The following is a 19,325-nucleotide window of genomic DNA, read 5'->3' as shown; positions in this document are numbered from 1 at the left end:
ATATCCCGATATTATCCAGCACTTCATCACCAGTACCGATACAGGCGACATCTCCTCCCTCAAACTAATGTCACGGAATAAACACATTATGCTTCTTTTATGGTGACGCCACTGGATGCACGACACAAATAAACACTGTTTGCGAAAAATAAGACAAATATTGCAATATTCATTACAAGTCACAGAAAAAGTGCTACATTTATTTTAAAACATTTTGTCTCAAAAGTCATGAAAAAACTCCTGACCAACAGTCAACTAAAGTAACATCTTCTCCTACTACCAACAAGTAAGGCAGGTTAGTCTTAGTAAAGTCACAAAAAAGAATCCAATTAAGTAATGCTGGCAACAATACGATTTGGAAAGTTGCATATTTCTCTGTGGCACGAAAACATTCCTTGTAAGGACAAAGTAAAGTGCATAACATGAAACTCTGGACTAATACAGTCGGTGAAATTGTAAAGTAGGCTCATTCATCACTGCTCCCGTCACTTATTATTTTGCTGCAGGTGTGCGAGCTGCGTGTTTCTCCCAGTGATTCTTCCGGAGGTGTGATATTAGATTACAACAGGGGTGTACATACTTTTTCTACCAAGCGCCACTTTCTTGTTTTTTTAAAATAAATCTTTTTTAAAAAATTAATTTTTCTTCTTAAATAATCGTTGTTGTAATATAATGACCTTATTCCCATTATATATTGAATTTATTCACATAATACTGGAACCTTTTTTCCCCAACTTTATTTTGTTTTGTTTCTCATGTTATGACTTTTATGTATTTTTTCTTTCATATTTCAACTCTAAGCAACTACAGTGACATTATTTTTCCTCATAATATTTTGACTTTAGTCTCGTAAAATTACAGGTGTTTTTCTGCATTTCTGCTGCTTTTTTTGCTTTTTTAAAATTTTCCAACATTCCAAATTTTTCAACTTTCATTTTGTAAATTTTCTTCTTGTAATTTTGACTTTATTCCCACATATATTTTGACTTTATTCTTGTAGCCTTATGACTTTTTCCGCAAACGAATTTTCTAAAAATGATTTTAAGTTTTAATATTATGACTTAAAAAAAAAAAGTCTTTTCTTTTTAATATTTCAACTTTATGCTCCTAAAACAATGATATTTTTTCTCATCATACTGTATAGTATTATGACGTTATTCTCATAAAATTATGACTTTTATCATTACATTACAACTTTTTTCTCTTAATATTTTGTCTTTTAGTATTGTAAAATTACTTCTTAGTCATTCACGAAAGCAGGCCTATGATCTTGGTGTTTTAGGCAAAACAAGACATTCGCACACATCAGCTCTGACTTTGATATGTTGCGGACAAACCCACTAACTGTTTGTGTTTGGTTCGTATCGATTTGGTCCGTCTAGGGCTCAGATGTCAAACTCTGCTTCAACCTGAGAGGGTAAATGCTTGGGTCTTGCACCATCCCCTCAGAGTAGAGCTGTCCTACCTGTTCATTGAGCATGAAATGATGAAGCCTGCTTGGATGAGAGGCCAAAACGTCTTCTAAGACAACCTAAACAAGCGAAGCTGCGAACCTCCGAGGGCAACCGTAACTGTGATGTGGCCCGCGGTGAAAACGAGTTTGATGCCCCTCGTCTAGGGCTAACCGATTACCCGATTAACCAAAACTACACACTTCAGATGAATTGACTAAGAAAATAATCGTTAGTTGCAACCCTAAATCCAAAGGCGAAATTTGGAAATAATTCCAGACTGCAGACATACAGGAGTCCCTCCCTCAATATATTGCGTTTTTTTAAAAAGTAATCAATTCATGAATGATGGCTGTTTTGTGGTTGACTATGGGCTACTATTAGTCCAAAAATATTGAAAGACAAGTCATATGTAGTATTGTGGTCACTAGGGATCAGTAATGTGATGAGACATGACGTTAGATGACATCACCTTTCACACTGCATGGACCTGACATGCAATGGCTGAGACTGACTGACTGGAAAAAAAAAATGTCTCCTCTCATTCAGTGTGGAAGTGGTACGTTTTTGGCTTCTTTGTCCTTCTACCACACTCCGTGTGAAACACTTTCTTAAGTTTAGAATAAGTAAATTGGAGAGGCTAATTGGTTAGCTCGTTAGCTTGCTATGCTGGCGCAGCCATCTGTTACAGTATGTCCCTGCAGTGATCCCGTAGCCTGTGCAATGTGATGTAAACAAAGAATAATAGGAGAGTAAAAGTGACTATTGGGGTGTTTTTTCATCTCTGCAGGGTCTAATAATGTTAAAACCCCTATTTAGAAAGTCATAAACAAATATTCTATGCTTTAACTCTGAAAATATTGAGTTTATGAACAATGAGTCCTATTTCACGGAAATTCATTTATTGCGGTCGGGTGTGGAACCAATTCATCGTAACAAACAAGGGACGACTGTACTGAGTTAGCAAGCTTGTTGCTGTGTGGAGCATGACGTCATCACTTGCGCGCCAATATTATTATCGGCAGAATAACTTATACCAATATGAAACTATCTCATTTTTGTGCCAATCTCGACTGATAATATCGGACATCCCTCACAAATATGCTGAAAACTTGAAGGAGAACTTAAAGTTTGTGCTTTTTCACATTCAGACAACAATGAAACATTCTAGTGAAAATTGGCATTCTTATTTGTTTTGTGGATCGTGGCAAGGGAAAGATCCCCATTCCTCAAATTGCTGAAGCACATAATAGTCGTCTATCTTCCTCCGAACAAGCAGTGGCAGTCGACAAAGAATAGCGCCTTTTCCTGGAAAAAAAGAGCCATTGGCTGAGGGTCACGGTCGTGCTTTTCATAAGATTACATAATTCTCCGCCTCGCATCGGTTCCGACGAGGCTTGTGCAGTCGTCTGGCTGTGCTGTGTGTTAAGCTCATGTGCGTGCTCGGGCATGTGTAGACATTATGACCCAAGGAGCAGCATCAGGTTGCTTAAGATGAGTTTGGGTTTAACGTAATCCCAACAACAACAGCAAGATTTTTTCCATGCTTTCTCTTTATAATTAATTTCCTCCTGCTGCTGCTCTCCGGCGATCGACTATGGGATGAAATGATGTCCAGTAAGTAGGGATGGTTTATTTGTTTGACAAAGTTACACTGAAGTACATCACGTGTTTACTCTTGCACAATTCAACATTGTCAAAACACATTTTCAACAAACACCACCGTTGTGGCCTTCAAAATAAGAGCGGCGCACATCCTCTCTAATAGTGGTAATAAAATTAGGCTGTCATTAAAAATAACTCACATTAACTCATTCAATCCCAGCCATTTTTCTAAATTCAACCCCTTCAGTACCATCCATTTTAGACGCTTTCGAGTGATCTCAAGTGTATTTCTACCTTTTTTCCGTTCTTTAGTAATCAGCAGTAGAGCATAGGTAAGTTTCAGGAAAATATCAGTTCCCAACAAGAAAAGGGAGAAAAACAGCTTTTTGTGACATTTCAAGCATAACTTTCACTTTGATACAAATGTTTTGCTTTCGTGACAGCTCAAACATCTAAACAACTGCACCACAACATAAACAACACACAAAAAAAGTAGTTTTACTTCAAAATAACGATTTTTGTTTTACAAATATAGCACCATGAAATATTTACAATTTTCACATTCGAAACTAAGATGGGTGTGTGCATGCGTTAAAATTTCCCTACAATGCGTAACCTTCTGCGCGCTACACTCCTTGCTTCCTCCTTGCCGTCGAGTGTGTTAATACATGCGGAGCATCCATGCCGAGCTCTTATCAAATGCACTTCTGCCACCTTGTGGCCGTTTGTATGGCTTGAAACTGCTTGAAAAGTCACCTCTTTTATTGTGCAGTTGCGTCATCACCTCTTTTTGCCTCTTGCGCAAAAAAAACGTAAAACATGTATGAATACGTCTTTGGGAACGAGCGTTCGGGTTGAAAAAAAAACGTATAAATACGTCTTTGGTATTGAATGAGTTGACAAAGCTATTACAGTTTCATCTGCAACTACGTCGTCTTTCACCACAAGAACAGATACGATCGTTTGTTGAGGATTTTGTAGCAACGAAAAGTTTGAAAAGTTAGCGAAGCTACGTCCGTTTCTGAAATACTGGACAAAATTGTCCAATGATGTATTGCATCAATAAATGCAAGGATTTTTGCATTTATTTAACTGTCAGAGGCATGAAAAAACACAATCAACGGTGATAAATAAGTGCAAAAAGTAAAAAACAGAATTTAAAAAATTGTTAACGGAATTTAGGAAAAAATAAAACGGAATTTGGGAAAAATGAAAACCGTTTTCATAGGGCCCTAGGGCAGCTTTTTGCTGAAATAATGCAAACGAGTGTCTGTGTTTTGACTGTGTGTGGAATGCATAATGAAAACAAGTCATTAACCTCTCGACTTATTTGTCAAAATACAGGCGCCGCAGAGTCTCTGCCATTGAATATGTTTTTGTTTTTTTTCCTTTTACGGCCACATTGAAATGATTGCTATTACTCGTCGGAAAATTGCTTCAAGCTCAATTGATACCCCATCGCACTTTGGAGATTTGTAATTGGGAAAAGCCTCAGAGAAAATTGACTAGAACGGGAAAAAGTTATTAAACCCGGTCGAGGTTCAGTGAGTTCTAGAGGGAAAGCGGCTTCACGCAGCGTGAATGCATACGACCTTAGGGTGTTTATGTAAAGTCACGGTGGCATTTTGTTTTGCAAGAAGCATCCTTTTTTGCACAGTAATGATGATAATAATAATAATAATAATAATAATAATAGCGTCGTATTATCACATGTTTGACTCGCATGCCAGGCAATGCAGAGAACATTCTTCGCCAACAGCTGCTGACCCCCCTCCCCATCTGACCTGGGAGACTTGTGACGGCCGCCGGCGCTCGGGCCTTGTCAGCGCACACAACTACGGTTTGCTTTTTTTTAACTTTTTTTTTTTTTTTTTTATTCCCAGCGTGTTACTGAGACCCAGAGGACCATACACACACACTCAAACACACACACACACTCAAACACACATATAGGACATAATGTAGGAGGACTCAACCTTGAAAAGCCTCAGATTCTCCCTGGGGGGTTTCCCTAAATGGCCTTTTCATTCACTCAAACCTTTCATTCCTCTCCGTCTGGGGGAAGCAAATGTTGATTCATGAGGCATTTTTTCTGCCGTACTGGCCATACATGATGGTGGAGGAGGTTCGGCTTTGTGTTTCCCATTTGTCCACATGATAATTATTGACTGTCCACACGTTCCTGCACCAGTATGACCTTTTGAACTCATCTATAACCTTTGATAGAGGAGCCATCCTCCAACCAAGCCGTACACTAAGTATTGGCACCCTTTCATTGGTTGGGTTTACAGGTTAAAAGGAAAGATGTATTTACTGTACAGCAAATAGTGCTGCTGTTGACGAGACCTGTGAACCCCAATGACAATCTTTGGGATGTCCTGGAGAAGATGTTGCGCAGCGGTCCTATCATGCACAATCTAAAAAAAATCAGTGCAACTCTGGACAGAAATAAATCTTGTGACATTGCAGAAGGTTGTGGAAACGACGCCACGGGGAATGCGTGCTGTAATCAAAGCTAAAGGCAACCCAACAAAATATTAGAATGTGCGACCTTTAATTTGGCTAGGCAGTGTGTTATATTGCATGCATTGCCCGTTGATCCATTAAATCGACTTTTTCCGTTGACAATTTCCACAGAAACGACCCCTTTGGGTGTCAAATATGTTGAGAAAAGCGGCGGTCGACCATGTAAGTTGATGTCGACTTCCGGGTTCCTCTGTGTTTGAGCTTTACTCTGCGAGCGCCGGTCTTACAGCAACAGTTTTCCCCTCATGAAAATTCAAGCGGTTTATTACAGTAAAACACAGTGGATGCTGATCTATGACGACAATATCAACCAACGCTCATATTTAATATATCATTTTTAGTCCTGCGGTCTTTACGATAGCGCACTTGTATCCCCTTCATTAGCCGATTCCATAAAAGCAGTAAGTATACCAATGGTTTATTGGAATTTTACACCCAAATATTGAGTATAAATAAGACTGCAGACACTTAACCGAGGTAGAGCCATGATTTCCCACCGGCTTCTAAGCTCCTTTTGCCGGGGAGGTTCATCTCAAAAAGTCATGTGGGGTTATCGCCACTGAGGTACAATCCCAGTCGTAATGAGGCTCCCAATAAGAAGCTCATTTGGCAGCAAATCAGCTTAAGAAGCTACGTCGACAGTCCTCATATGTGAAGAAAATGCTGGCCTGATGTACCTTTTTCTGTGGATGTAGAGCACACTCCCGCTCAGGTGTATTGGACCGTGCTCTCACTCTCGGTGTGTTGCCGCTTAGGTTCTGTCCTTGGCTCAACCTGCCCCCAAAACGAGTATACATTTGCATGCATTAGCACTCTCCCGTGGCTCGCCCGTTACCCGCTGCGCCGCCGAGCCTGATTAATGATCTGAGCATGCCACTTCTCGCGGCAGCCTGCTAACATCAAGGTAGAAATTGCTTTGGGTAAAATAATAAAAAACCATCAGCTGTAAAAAGTTTGGTAAGAAATAGCATGAGTGATTTAAGTCATATATTTTCTTCGGACGTGGAAGCATTCATTCATGAAAAAACACTCTAACCCAAACATACAGTATGTCAGTTTGTAATGCAGATCATGTTGAAGCCTGTTCTTGCCAGAATTTAGTAGCATTCTGTCCAAAAATAAAGAAACCATACAGTATTTGTCCAAGCAGAGGTACCTTTAGTTGTATCAGGCATGAAAATGAACAAGAAACTGAAGAAACAAGGGTGGTCTAATCATTTTTTTTCATGAACCTCGGTCAGCGGACGTTTTAGCATGTTTTTTGGTTAACGTCGAACATTTACGCCACAATTTTGCATCTCAGTTTGCCTGCGTTCGCTGGTTAGCGTTACTTTTACCTTCATTGAAGACGCGATGTGGCAGCGAGACAAACCACCACCACCACCTGTTTTCAGTCCCATCAAGAATCATGTCTTCGATGAAGGTAAAACTAACCTTAAGTGTTCATTTATCCCTTTTATTCATCATTTATATGTATTTATATGCATTTTGGATATTTTCTACATGTAAGACAATAAAAAACATGTTGTTTTAACATTTTTGGCTTTCTGGAACGGATTAATTGGATTTACACTATTTTTTTATGGGAAAAATGGATGCGGTTAGAGCATGTTTCAGTTGGAGTCAGACTTTCTGGTACAAATTAATGACGCTAGCCAAGGTTCCACTGTGCACGTTTGAGCCCAATTGTGGTCTCAAACTCTTCAGCTGGAGTTAATCTGGTAGTGGTTGCTAGTGCTAGTTGCTAGTGGAATGCTGCACGCAAACAACAGATGTTATGCACCCATGACGACATGCACCGTACGATGGCTCACAAGCTGCTGTGTGTCACGCATGCAGGTACCCCTAATGAATGGAACTTTTCCACACACCATCACATGCAGCGAGCGTCGCCTCGGGCCCGTCACGTTCATAAAATCTTCATTTGCTTGGCCTGTTGGAACACAAGAGCGTGTTTTGTATCCTGAATTCAGCACCAAGGACAGAGACAGATGGTGTAGGGCTAAAAGTATTAAATGTGTATTAGCCACTTACTGGCACTCCAAAATCCTGTAGGTTTACATGCACTTCTACAAAACGGCGAGCATCAAATCTCCTTGAATCTGCAGCCTTGGCATGACGGTGGGGGGGTGGCAGCAGTCCAACAGTGTGCTACTGTGGCGTAACTCACTGGAATGACATTTTAAGGACCTTTTCAGCTAAATAGTTTCCACTGTGCTACAAAAAAAAAGGCTGGAACACACATGATCATTTATATGCAATGGAGTTGAAAGAGGAAGCAAAGCAAGCCAGGGAGGAAGGTTTGGGGTAGCCGTGGAAACCCTGCATGCGTCGGATGCTGCATGGATGTCATTGGCTCGCCGTATTCCTGCTAAGGATTTCATCATCTGGTGCACGGAAGACACCTCTCATGTTCTTTCCCTCGCACAAGCAGAGGCTGCTCAAATGGAATCCCCATCCCCCCTCCACCCCCTACTCTCACATCCCCTCCCTAGTTTCCCAAAATGAGGCCAAAGAGAAAGGAGGAGGGAGGGACCGATTTGGGAAGTCATATTAATAGTTTGTCTGCCGTCTTATTAACCCCCGTGTTTACCAAGCACTGATGTGAAGCCGCTCAGTATGATGGTGATGGTGCACACACACACACACAATGACTGTGTATATGCAAATAATATGTCAAGACTAGAGCTTGGCTCTCCAGAAGCAGCCCTTTTTCATACAATACATGAAACATGCAGTTACCCAGCTAGATTCAATGGCTAACACCCTTGCATCGGTGCATCCCTAACCCATACAAACTACAGCTCTGTTAGAGCAGTGCTTCTCACACTTTACATTACTTTACACCAAGTACCACCTCATAAATGGTTTTGCTTTGCAAGTACCACCATTTGTGCGACAGCCGCTTGCCATCTCATCATACTCGCAGGTAATTGGCTTGTGGTGTATGAGGTTCAGCATAAATCTTTTCATTTCATACATATTCCATGTATATATTTCCAGTATATAGTTGTCCATTGTGTATCGTGGTTAATTGGTTCCAGTATCATCAGTGGATTTCCGCAAAGTGGGACTCAATACAATAAATGGAATATTTTCGGAGTTAGAGCATCGAAAACCTGTTTATGACTTTCTAGATATGCTTTTTTACCATTATTGCAGCCCTGTAGACATGAAATAACACCCCTGTAGCTACCTTAATACGCCTATTATTCTTTGTTTACACCACATTGCACAACACTAATGCGTAGGCTTCAGGATCACTGCAGGTACATAAGAGACGGCCGCCGCTCATAGCATAGAGCAAGCTACCGAGCTAACTAGTTAGACTCAAATTTATTTGTTCTTGTTTATTTGTGTTACATCTTGCCAGCAGAAGAACTTTTAGAAAAAGCCCTAAAACATTGAACCTAAAAATAATCCTAATATGAAACACTGTATTGACCCAAATATAAGACGACCACTCTTGCGTCTCTTTGGGTCACAGGTGTGTGTGAGTGACAAGAAGACATTTGACTCACATCTAGAAAAGTTGTTTTCGTGGTTTTCGCTGAATACATCTCGAGACCTCTAATACAGTCCTGGACAAATAGTTTTTTCAATATCGTCTTATATTCAGGTTAATATGGCACGTACATAATACAGTCTGTCTACTATAACAAACCCCAAAGGTCTCATTTATGGATTCCAAGTGTTCTAACGATCCCCGTTGCATCTCTCCTGGTCACTGCTGTGTGTGTGTGAATGACAGGAAGAAAAGCTCTGACTTGCTTGGAGAGTAGTCGTTTGGCGTTTGGCGTCACCGGTTGGTTTGCATGTAAATTTAGACTTTTTTTTTTAGGGACAAAATTGTCTTATATTCAGGTCAGTATGGGACATACATAACACTCATTCATCGGGGTTAATTTGTCTTATCCCACCGCGATAAGTTAATTTCAAAGTAGGATTCCTTATTTATGAATCACATATTTTTGTGGTTGGAGCATAAAAATCCTATTTACGACCTTCTAAATAAATGTTTTAACATTATTAGAGCCTTCTAGACTTTAAATAACACTCCTATAGTCACCTTTACGCTCGTATTACCCACTGCTGTAGACCTAATAAGAGAAAGTAAGCTATTTCAGACCTAAATAAGACTCGTGTTTGGGTGTGTTGCTGTAAATGTGTTCCGGTGTTAGGGGAGCTGAGTGCGGGTGGACAGGAAGTGACGTCAGGGGTTGAGAGTTGATTTTTAGCTTGGCCAGGGCCCATGTTGGGGATTATTGTGCCTCTTGTGAGATCAAGTCTGACGCTCGTGTGCTTCACCAACCATTACAGTAACATTACTGACACCTAGTGACCGGTGTAGAATACTACATATCATCACGTCTTTGAATGCGTTTTTTGAATGCTTGATATTTTTATTTTAGTTCATTTAGCCATTTTTATGCTTGAAAATGCTTAATTTAGACCAAAAAAAATTTCTCAAATATGCATTTTTTTAACCAGTAACAGGCCATATTCAACCACGAAATAAGCAATAGTGAAGTAGTGAAGCCTTGAAATGCAAAGAGTGGATACCATACAGTATTTCTCCTACAACAAACCCCACAGGTCCCTTTTATGGGTTCCAAGTGCTTAAAAAAGTAGACCGTGATACAGGTCAACACAGGACATACAGTCCTTACTATAATGTAGACCTACAGTAACAAACACCACAAGTGTCTTAAGGTTACTACCCCCAGTGACGAGCCGTCGCACCTCTAAAGGTGTAATAATAACATTTTACCTGCCACTCCTTACAGGTATTGACAGTGCAATGTTCGACAGCGTTGCCATGGAAATAGGCATAGGTAAAAGTGCTGTTACCATGGCGAAGGATCCTACTTAGCCAGGCGTTCTAGTGTTGATAGCGACGTGTGATTGGTGTATGGGCGCTGTTCACACACATAGTGCTGATCCTCAATGGATGCCATTTATCTGCTGTGTGTGTCAGTGGCACATTTGATCTGGTGACACATCACAGGGGACCTGACAAGCTCATCATTATCTACTCTGCAAATGAAAGGCAACCTGAGGTCTTTGTTGATTGTGTGATGCCAGGCGTTGAGATTTAACCTCTGCGTCAGATAATCATCACCACCTTCCACTTCCTTCATCAGCATTCTGCCTGAATCGGTGATTTATTTCTGTCTCTCCACTCAAAACAACTCTGAGTTGAGTGTTTTTGTGTGTGTGTGTGTGTGTGTGTGTGTGTGTGTGCTCGGCAGACAGGAAGACAGCAACAAAGCTGAGAAGAAAAACATGAAGAAGCGGTGGGAGAAAGGAGAGAAAAGGAGGGGAAGAGGACACAACAAAATCCCAGCATCTCTCCTCTATGGTTTCGATGCAAAGAAAGTCGCCATGGCAACACAGCAGTCCATCTGTAGGCGCCTTTCCCTCTCCGCCCCCTCGCTGCCTGCTCTGCTTGCAAACAAGGTATACAAGCACCCGCCGACGCCGACTGATTAGGGTTTGTTCTTTCAAAGGTCTTTTTATTATGGTTTGGACTAGGGTCAGTGTTGCCAGCCTGGCGACTTTGTCGCTAAATCCGGCACCATTCCAGACTTGGACATATATGTTGCCATATTTTCTCAAAAGCGACGAGCGACAAATCTAGTGACTTTTTCTGGCGTCGTTGGAGAGTTTTCTGGTATTTTGGGGACTTAAAGGTGAAAGCACGTGTTGCTGTGCAGTTTGCGTTCTCACTGAGCAACAGGGGGTGCTGCTGAGAGGTCGGCAGAGATTTACTCACTTGTTTGTCTCTCCTACGAGGTGATGCTTTTTTCCTACAGCATCTGTTACAACGCCATATGCAAATAATATGCAAATTGGCCAATGACGTCATCTGGCTACTTCTAGGACAGCCAATAACTACTTTTCTTATACAGTAATGCTGATATTTAGCCTGTTCTTGTAAGAATTAACCGTACAGTTGTCCCTCGCTACATCGCACCCTCAAACATCACACCCTCACTCTATCACGCTTTTTCAAAAATGTATTAATAAATGGTTGCTGTTTTGTGGTTGGATGTAGTCGATTATTAGTCAACAAAAATATGCATATTTAAGCAGTATTGAGTATTCGTGGCCTAAATTAAGCATTTTCAAGCATAAAAATGGCAAAATAAATGAAAATATACAAATATAAGGCATTTCAAAGACATGATACAAAGTGTAACACAGTATCTGGGACTTGTTGTGTGCCCCTTTAAGAAGCGGGGCCTGGGAAGTGACCTGTGTGACGTCACCTAGCTAGAGTTGACGCTCGTATATCGAAGCCTGTTAGTTAAATATATTTTAATTTATACAATTGTAATGTCGTAAGGTATTTATTTGCTTATTTTTGTTTAGGCCTACTATATGTTTAAAGTGTACTCTTGTGTGGTACAAGAACTTCACGGGAGCTTACCATTTGTAGCTTTTGCTTGAAAAAAGGAGCCAAAAAGTGTGTGTTTTTTTTAAATGTAAGAATAGGGTATGGAAACTGGACTAATGGCAAGATTTTTTGTTTTCGGGGAGCTAAAGACCTACCCGTAGGGGTCTGAGTGGTGGCGGGTGCTGGAGCCGACTCTCGACCCCTCGGTCGAGCCAGGTGCGGTCGGGGAAGCAGGCTGCAGAATCCAAGCGTTTCGGGCCAAGAGGAGAAGAATGCATATTTGCATGTCAACTTTTTCACACCACTTGTTCCAAATTCTCCTGAGGACACTGTTTACACTCTGACTTTCAATACATTCTCATCTTACAGCATTTGTTGTCCTTTTAAATGGTCCTAATCTGCCTAATGAAGCAGAGGAAAATGTGTATAGAGACATCCGGCATGTGTATAGGGAAGTACTTATTCCCATAAGTCGACAACAGCAGGCTGAGGTGCTGTTTACCTTCACCTGCCAGTCAAAGTGAAGCCAGTGGACTTACTGCCGGCCTGCTCTGTCTATCACGCGCACACACACACACACACACTCGCAGAGTTACTGTACATCAGACACTGGTCCTCTCACATTTCAGCAGCCTTGTAAGCAGTGAACCGTAGCAGGCCTGTCTCCACTCACGCTCTCCTTGTTAGCGCAGAGAGAAAGATAGCTACCAGGGGTGATGTTCTGTCATATAATGTATATATATACACTTTATATCTTTGGAGGTTCATGAACCTTCAAGGAGAGAGATAATAGCCGCAGTCAAGGCAGTGGAGCTGATATCAAAATTAATTAATCAATCATACATTGGACTGGAACCCTTAATCTTAATGCTTTGAGTGCAATTTTACACTAAACTGAAGCACAAACTCCCACTGATAAAAACTGCTTTCAAGGAGAAAAAAGGAGGGCAGCATATTATGTCATGCTGTGCAACCTCGCTGATGAGGTAACATGTTCTTTGCAGTCTTCTTGTTAGCTCCAGAGGCAGTTGCATTGTTGACAGCTCCCATGCTGTTGTTTGCATGCGTGTGTGTGTGCGCGGACATGTATTTAACGTGAGTTGCGTGAGTGATCTCTCATCGGGAGTCCCGCAGAGAACATTACTCTGACCTATGAGGCTCCCAAGGCGCTGTGTGCACCTTCTATATAATGTATTTGTGGCTGGATGTGATGAAGAGGTGCCTTGGGTGGATGTTTAACAATCACATGTAGTGCAGAAGCAGAGAGAAAAAATCAACTAGATAAGACAATAAGAGGGAAAATAAATGCCATAGAAATGAATCAATCACTATTTGGCTCATTGGCCTCGAGATCAAATTGTACACCTTCTTAGTCTCCAATTTGTCATTACGTCATGTGACACTTGATGAAAAATTAAGGACAAATGTTTAAAAAAAGATTTTAAAAATGTTGTTTGTGCCACAATTTTGAACAAATGTAATTGTATTTTTTTTTTTTAATTAGGTGGAAAAACAACATTTTTTTTTACTCAAAGTTTTGGGGTTTTTACATCATTAGAACAAGGAATATGAATATAATGTATTTATTCATTTATTTGTACATTACAGTATGCTTCTTGAAATATTGTTATTACTTTGTTGGCTCTGTTTTGATGCATGGCTCCCCCAACAATTGTGGGGTGCAATTTACTTTTCCACTGCTATGATTAAAAACAATACACATTAGCAAACATATATACGTACAGTCATGGAAAAAATGATTATTTCTTCAGTTTATTCTTCATTTTAATGCTTGATACAACTAAAGGCACCTTTTGTTTGGACAAATATAACAATTACAACAAATATAGCTCATAAGACTGTATTGGCAGTACAATGCTAGAGCTATTCACGTAAGAACTTAAATGATTTTGGTTATTATCAAGAAAAAACATGGAAAATGCTAGATATCAGCTTTTAAATTAAACTCTTATGAGCTATATTTGTTATCATTATATTTATCCAAACAAATGTACCTTCAGTTGTACCAGGCATTAAAACGGATCAATAAACTGAAGAAACAAGGCTGGTCTAATCATTTTTTTCCATGACTATATATATACAAATTAACAAATACGAGCAAATTATTTATGTATTATTTATGTATTAATTTATGTATGTAATCTTAATATGCAGATTTGTGCTACAATCCTGAACATTGCAACATTTTCATTTCATTTTAATACATCAATTAAAAAAACTTTAAATGAAAAATGTATCCAAAATGATTGATTATTTTTATTATTAATATTATAAATTATTAATATAATATTGTCACATTATCATTCATTGTTTGTTTTTTGCGCCAGGGTGCCAGGGTGATTTACTTTTCCGCCACTATGATAAATGTAAATTAGCGGCAGTAAACACAGAAAAGGACCATGTTTAGAAGCTAAATCAGCCACATGATTACATCATGACTGGAAATAATCATTGTGTGGTTATAATATTAGAGACTGGGGTTGCCGTGGCGATGGTAGAAACGCTGTCATACTCGTGAGGCATCTAAATGATGTTTTAAGGTGAAATTGTGACACAATGTTGCTCTGCGCTGGTAAGCGGTGTCGCAGTGCTACAGTGCAGGCTCATTAGACGAGCGTTTTCGCTGAATTTATTCAACTCGTGTGTGTGTGTACATGTTGTCATACAGTGACACACACACAGAAATAGACTTGTGTTGATTTACACAAGCGGTGCTGTAAAAAATCGATAGACTTCAGGTCACCCTTGTACCACGCAGACGCCGTGGATCTGTCTCAGCTGTCCTGGGGGGGAAGACATGCTGGACTAGACCAGGGGTGGACAACCTATGGCTTGTGGGTCATTATAGATGTGTATTTAGTATACAGTATCATGTGATATAATGTGAACCTCCGCCCCCGTTTGCCTCCACACGTGGCGTGTTTACGCTTCAAAACATGTGAACCGAGGCTTCACAAATGCTAGCACGTGCATATGTTGCCCAAAAACATGACACAGTTACCTTGGCGGCACTCTCCCACAATGAATCACCTCCAAAAATCTGTGCCTTCTGCCTCCGAAAATGCACGGTAGGAAGCGAGCACAGCAAATGGAGGTGGAGAATACATATTTTTCATGAAAGATGCATGGTCGCCAACTGTTTGCTCGCACAACAGGCACGATTTCAGAGTTTGGCTGTGTCAGATATTCTGCCTTTTGTCGGGTTTCTCGAGGAAATTTAGTCAGGGGGCAATTAGAGAAGTGCCCCACCAAATCCAACAGATGGCACTGGGGTGAAACAAAAAGCTTTTCTTTGAGATTTATTTTCAAAATGAATGTTCAGTGTATATTTGCAATTTGTCTGTATGTTGATGGATTTGGGTGACTTCCTGTTCCGACTCTCCCTGTCCTTTCTCTGCTGTGTGAGGCAGCCAGTACAACCACCGCCCACAGCGTACATTCAAGACGAAGTAAGCAAAAAAAACGTAAAATGACCTAAATTAGTTAATTAAAAATATGAAAATATGTGAAAAGATGTGTAAAAAAAAAAAAAAAAAAAAAACAACGCCAAGGAAATAGCATATTTTTGTGGGTTTTGTTTTTAAATATGGCCACCAATGTGAAAAAATACATTTAAAAATAATAATAAAAATAATGTAGGTTGAGAGGTTTCATGGTGACACTTCCTGGTATAGAGTATAGCCTGTTTAAGTGCCATTGGGTGCTGTGTCCCGTAATTGTATAGTGTCAGGGTGCAATTTGCAGCCACCTGATGAATGAAAGGGTCACTAGGCTGCAATTAGTGTTAGTCGGGAGGTGACGGTGGCCCACCTACGCACCATCCTCCAAATGCCAAGTGTCAGCAGCAGCAGCAGGACGCCTGCTTGACGCAAGAGCCGTGGGACATCTGCGAATGTCGTAAAGCCATGGAGCGATACAAAGGTGCGGGGGTCAAGGTTGAATGTTGAGGTGCAGCATGGGTGGAGTGCGTGGACAATGCGGTCTTGTCAGGTCTGCGATCAGTCAGCGGAGTGCCTGTTTTCCCCACCCTCGGGCCTGGCAGCAAGGCCCTGCCTCCACTGGAGCTCTCTCATCCACTCACGCACCATGTCCTCATTCACCCTCTTGTCCGGGGCAGTACACTCCGTTGCACACGGATTTTGCCACGGGGAGGGTGGCGGGAATAGATTGTTTATGCGCGTGTCATGCTGCTTATCATTTAGAATGACATGTCAAGTGCTGGATTATGCAGATGGTGTCAAATATTTGCTTGAGGTGATGGTGCAAGTCCTGTTTTTCGTTAGCATCAAGCAAAACCATTTAGCATAGCGTGTGAGGAGTGATAAGTGAGGCTGCAGTGACATCTGGTGGAAGTTTGGAGTATTGCAGCGGTTTGTGACGATGGCGCCTGGCAACAAACTGCTAAATTTGAAATTAAAATTCTATTCTGGATTTTATAGCCAGTGCATAGACTCCAGCATTGAGCGCACTTCTGGGAATAACACTCACATGATTCGCCTCTATTTTTACACAATGTGACAAGAGCTGCTTTATGATAAGCTCGATATTCCGTCACTTGATGATGATTACCGGAGACCCCTGCAGTACATCAAATCCCCTTTTACACATCATTCAGACTGCTTAGGACATGATTAATGAATGAAACGCTGTGCCACTGTCGCCGAGCCAGGCTTCTTCAGGAGCGGCCCTTCCGCCATGCCAGCGCTGGCTGGAGGCCAAGCTAGGCCACGGTGCCAGTGCGGGACGGGTGCCCGTTTACAAAAGGTCACCATACCCCAGTTTGGATCAAGTGACTTGTGCTGAAGCGCTTTATCACCCGGGGTGTCGTGTGTCAATGACGCTTGTGGCGCACAAGCTGAAATACTAACAGATGACACAGCAGGTCGCTTTTGAGTGCGTGATGTCATAACAGTGTGACCATTGTCATGATATCAAGCGCTAGTAATGTGGAATACAATGTTTTTGTTTTGAATGAAACCCTGAAAATAGGAACATTTGCAGGCCCGAGTTTTGACAAAAAATGTAATTGCGTACAATAACAAACTGTATTTTAGCCTGTGGTCCACTGAATCTTGTGGTATTAATGAAGATTAGTGATGTGCGGCTTGATACTGAAATACCAATGCTTCCGATACCATCTAAAATCGATGCTCAAATCAAAATATCGATACTTTTGAACCTTCGGTCATTTGAGGTAATGTTTCCCTGAAAACGAAGCCATGTGAGAGTTTTGAATAAAGTTTCATTCTCACTGTAGTTCTTAATAATTATATACTATTATATACTACACTACAATTTCATTAGAGTGCTGCCATTTAAAACAGGGTGGTGGTTGTTTTGGCGACATCTAGTGGCTGCAAGTTTTCTTTGAGTTGAGCTTGTTGTGACGCAGTTAGACAAATTGACAAACCGAATGACACAGAGAATACCAGGCACTTTTTGTTACCGAATACTTTCTAATAGACTTCTGCCTTGGGAAACTGTGTCGGTAAGTGATGTGCAAGTAGACACACGTGATGCCTGTGTGGGTTGAGAAATGTCGTATTTTAGATAGCAGTGTTGTTTAATTAGGACACTAATTACGTCTAGCACGTAGATACTAGCTGCTGTGCTAGCCAATGAATAACTAAGTACACATCGATACAAAACAACGTATTTCAGCTTCTGTAGCTTTAGTTTGTGTCCTTGTTGGTGTAAACGTTGTTCAGAGGTGCGCCATGAAAGCTCGCTCTGATCATAGCTCCATCATAAATACCAGAAATGGGAGTTACAGTCCTTTTTTTTGACTGATGGGACTAATATTAATTCATGTAAATGATGAACCAATTCATTAAATAATTCAGCATTTCCTTTTGAATTGTATTTAAATTATAATTAATAAATTTAAAATATTTATTTTATAAGATCACATTTTAATTAATTAAAATTGTATTGTTTCGTTGTACTTTCGTTATTTTTAATTAAATGAAAATAATTATTAAATAATGTCAATAAAGAGTAATAAAAGGTAAAAGTGATGCTAAATGTTAAAATATCCATTTCATCCATTATTTTCTGCATATAAAACGAATTATTCTCCATAAAATGTAGTGATTAAATGATTTCCGACGGGAGGAAAACTGCTTTGGTTTTTATTATTAGGGATGCTCCGATCGATCGATCGGGCACCGATTAATATCGGACGATTTCCATAAAAAAAAAACAAAAAAACACATGATCGGCGTATGCGTATGCCGATCATGCTGAAAAACCAGTCGGCGTGCAGCGGCAAATCCTACACCTGCTTTGTCATGTAGGGTTGCCAACAATGGCGTCTCATATTGAGCTTGCCACAGGCTATGCCAGTCGATGCCAGCGTGTTTGACTCCCTTACCAAACCGATTGCAGTTGGACTATTCTTTTATGTTTGTTTCATGTCCCTCACTGACTGTACTTTGCGTTGGCTCCAGCTAGCTAGAGTCATCCGCCTGGCTTCCGACAAATGTGACTTTTTTTACCACCGTGAGATTTGGTTTTTAAAACAGACAAGCAATGCGGTTAGTTCGGAGCTCGTTTTTGGCCCACAGGGGAAGCCACAAGTGGACGTCATGTTCATGGGATACGTGCTAACCTTTTCAAGTGTCACCGAACGTCTTTACTCTCTTGTCATCATGATACTAATTATGTCTTGTCCTCCAAACACTATTTGTGTGTCAATGAACATAAACACGTAGCGTGTCCAGCCTTGTGATGGTGATACTATCACAGCGGTCTCCTCTCTCACCAGCTCAAAGGGTTAAAGAAAAGATTATTTGCTTCAACTTTTTTGTTTTTTTTTTAAATGGAACTGTTCAATTCAGACTTTATGCGTTTATATGATGACAAATGAGCACAAAATAGCATAACGAAGATGGCCACACCGTTTGAGTGGAGATCTGCTTGGTAAATAAAGTAGTGTACAATTTAAATGTTGCCAGGCAAAAATAAAACACAAATAGTTGACAGCTCGGATAGTGATGTAAGTTGGGAGACCCCAGCAAAAGGCAAGAAAATTACCCATTTGCCAGGGGCCCTTGGAATTGCCTTACGGCGCCCCTGACCAATACCACTATTCATAAATAAACAAACTGAAAAATGTACCGTTAGTCCATGTGATCGGTATTGGTATCGCCTGATTTCACTCATAAATTATCGGTATCTGCAGCATAAAACCCTGATAGGAGCATCCCTCGTTTTGGAGCAAATTAACAATGAAAACCGAGGTCCCACTGCTTGTGCTTCTTTAGCGGGCAGCACAATCCACACGGGCTTCTGGTTAAAAAAGTGCACTGGACTTTAAAAGT

General features: G+C 40.6%; 1 protein-coding gene across 3 annotated transcripts in view; it reads left to right on the top strand.

The window, feature by feature from the left end:
• foxp2 (forkhead box P2) overlaps positions 1 to 19,325 on the top strand; it is a 142,878-nt gene that overhangs the window by 2,065 nt on the left and 121,488 nt on the right. The window contains exon 2 of one of the 3 annotated variants that reach the window (XM_054799933.1): positions 10,835 to 11,042. The gene's annotated coding sequence lies outside the window, so the exon portion shown is untranslated. Of the gene's footprint in view, positions 1 to 10,834; positions 11,043 to 17,356; positions 17,492 to 19,325 lie in introns of those variants that run through there. The other 2 variants (XM_054799937.1, XM_054799935.1) reach the window with 2 other exon arrangements.

The sequence above is a fragment of the Dunckerocampus dactyliophorus genome, chromosome 15 (assembly GCF_027744805.1).
Source record: "Dunckerocampus dactyliophorus isolate RoL2022-P2 chromosome 15, RoL_Ddac_1.1, whole genome shotgun sequence".
Taxonomy (NCBI): Eukaryota; Metazoa; Chordata; class Actinopteri; order Syngnathiformes; family Syngnathidae; genus Dunckerocampus; species Dunckerocampus dactyliophorus.
Note: the sequence above shows the minus strand (reverse complement) of the source record. Positions and strands in the feature narration are given on the sequence as shown.